Raw genomic sequence first — 3,134 nt, forward strand, 5'->3', positions numbered from 1 at the left:
ATTTGCCCACTCTGTTCCCAGTCCTGGGCTCTGCAGCTTTTGGCCAAGGAGCCCCAGAGGTGTTTGGGGTCAGGAGCGTTGTTTGACTGCCAGCAGTCCCTGCCTGCCTGAGCCCCTGCTCCTGCTCCAGCCCTGGCTGTGTCCCTGTTTGTGGTTTCATTCAGGTCAGGGCAGCCTGGGCAGGAGCTGTGCTGGACGTGCCTGCGTTGGTTTGTGGTGCCCCAGTCCCAGCTCTGGTGGCTGTTCCCGTGTCCTTCCCAGAGCTGCCTCAGCGCTGGCAGGAAGGGGAGGGAGGTCCCAAAGCTCCCTGGGAGCCCCTTTGGCAGAGCACTGGCCCGGGGGCTGTGGTGGTGACCCGAGAGGGCTCCGGGGTTCCTCCTGTGCCTGCAGGGAGTCCTGCCTGGGGCCGAGCTGCCCCTGCAGCTCCATCGGGCCAGGGCAGGTCCCTCCTGCAGCAGGGCAGCTGTGGCTGATGGCTGACACTGCTGGGGCAGGGGGTTGGCAGGATGATGCTGCAGCTGCAGGGACAGCACAGGAGTGACCCCCGGGGTTTGGTTCTGTCTCCCAGGTGGAGCTGTTGGAAGGTTCTGTGTTGGCACCTGGAGCCTGTCTGGGATGCTGTGCTGCTGCTGTTTGTTGCTCTCTCTGCTCCCGGTTTGTTTGGTGCTGTTGAGCAGTGGGAAGCTGCTGGGATGGTGCCGGAGGCAGGTAAAGGACTCGTTGGGGTGGATCTTGCAGCGTGAGCCCAGTGCTGCCCCGCTCTGCCCCTGCAGAGTTGGAAGCAGGGCCTGCAGTGCCCTCTGCTCCCCTCTGGGGTTTTCCAGCACCCCGTGGCTCCTCTCCCCCTCCTGCCCTAGCCCAGGGCAGGTTTTCCATGGGTCGGTACCGGGGTGGGGGCCTGGCAGGTGGAACATCCATCCAGGAAGGAATGGTTGGCATTTCCAGACACACAAGGTGCCCACACAGGGGCTGCGTGGTGCTGGCAGTGAAAGGGCAGACCTGGGAGTGGCAATCCTGTGAAATGCATCTTCTCCTTGAAGGTGAGTAAAGGAATCACCCCAGAGTCACTGGGTGCAAGTGGTGAGCACGGGTGTCACCTTAAGGTAAATTATTTTCACTCTTGATGAAGTTAAACTCTCAATATTTGATTTTGTGCGAGGTTGTTTGGGTCAGTGAGGGGGGAGCTTGCTCGAGGTGCCATTGCTGCTTCTCATGGTACAAAATGCACATTGAAGTTCATTCCCTTTCAGTCCTGAGTGTGGGAGAGCACAGGAGGAAGAACTGACCGTGCCTCAAACGGGGGAAGCTGTTGGCAAAGCCTCCCTCGGGTGATGTGGATGGACTCAGGCAGGGCAGGTGCTGCTGGTACCAACCTTTCAGCAGATCCTTCCTCCTGCTGCCTGTGCAGAGCCTGATTTTATCTGGGACTCCTTGTTCCCTTATCAGATAATTCCTGGCCAGTGTCAGTTCAAAGCTGCCTCTGCATTGAGTGGGTGTTTGACACTCCTGGCCTGGGGCCCTTGAGCTGCTGGGCCCTGGGAGGGCTTTGGGGAGAAGTGGGGAAAATTTCCTTTAGAAATCAACTCCAGTACCTACAGAGAATTGGCAGCACTGGGAATGCTTTGTCCCTAAATCTCAGGAACGTTGTGGGCAGTGGCACAGGTGTCCCTGGGTGTGTCAAGTGTGTGCTCTGGGCTCTCGTATTCCACTACTCCTTGCAATCCTCGGTATCTATAGCATGAGTGGCCTTAGTGAGTTTGTTGAAGTGCACATTTTTTTTTCTTTTCAAAAGTGAATTTTAAGATGAAAAAGATATATACTATATAAATATATAGAGATATTTAGAAACTTGGTTTGTGGTGCACAAGTTCAGTGTTGGATCGCTAAATACTCGTCACAGGTACCATATGTGTAACTTTTCTTTTCTGTATATTCCTTTCTGGGAAGCAATGTTGCCATGGTAACTACAACTTTACAATTTCTTTACTACTTAATGATGTGAATGAATTCTACATTTTATTGAATATTACCGGGTTCAGTACTATTTTTATACTTTATTGAACTACAGGGGATTTTAATTTAATAGCATTAAAAAAAAAAAAAAAGAAAAATATGTTGCTTGAACTGTATAACTGTATAAATTGAAGTAATTACACAAAGCCACCTCTAAACCAGAATCTCCACCTGTAGTGCCACATTCATTTATATAAAAGTATCTTGCTCATTACCAGACCCTGCAGCCCCTCCCTGTTGTGTCAGGACAGTTTCCTACCCCACCTCCCCTCCATCCTTTGTGCCCACGGAGCCATCTCTGTTTGTAACCAGCATTGTGATATTCTGTAACTGTATTGCTCAATTGAAATATTGACCTAATAAATAGAGTGTTCCTGCAGCCTGGAGTACCTGCAGTGAATTGGTTACAGCCTCCCTCCCTCAGTGCCTGTCCTGGCCAGGAGAAGGTGAAATTCCTGCCTTTGGGGTAAATCCTTATGGATGGGGCTTGTGTGGGGTCAATCCTTATGGATGGGGCTTGTGTGGGGTCAATCCTTATGGATGGGGCTTGTGTGGGGTCAATCCTTATGGATGGGGCTTTGGGGTCAATCCTTATGGATGGGGCTTGTGTTGGTACCTGTGCAATGTGGGCAGGGGCAGGGGGGAGCCTGGCGTACTTGCAAGATGTGGATCCTGCCCAGATCTGTCCCTGTTCTTGGGGCTTTCCCCCCAAGTAGCCATGGGAACACAAATTCTCTCCTGCAAGTGTGCACTGGCAGCACCAAACATCTCCTGTGGCTGCCTGAGCACAGAGTGGGTGAAAAGTCAGCATTTCTGGGAGTTTTTATTTTTAAACCATCAGGTTTGTGTGACCTGCAGCTGCCCAGCTGTGCAGAGGCCTCCCCTGGTCTCACAGGGTGAGGTTTCCATTTTTGAAGGCCCTGGAACACTGCCCAGGCTCACGAGGGTGACCCCAGAGGCCCTGGGGCTGAGGCAGGGCCAGCTCTGCTCCTGCAGCCTGAATTCCAGGATGGAAATGGATATCCCTGGGTGTCTGTCTGGCTCCTGCAGCTTTCTCAATTCTTCCCCAGGGAAAGGACAACTGGGGAGTGCTGGATCCAGGCTGCCAAGGAAAAGCCAAC

Source organism: Ammospiza caudacuta, chromosome 20, assembly GCF_027887145.1.
Source record: "Ammospiza caudacuta isolate bAmmCau1 chromosome 20, bAmmCau1.pri, whole genome shotgun sequence".
NCBI classification, from domain to species: domain Eukaryota; kingdom Metazoa; phylum Chordata; class Aves; order Passeriformes; family Passerellidae; genus Ammospiza; species Ammospiza caudacuta.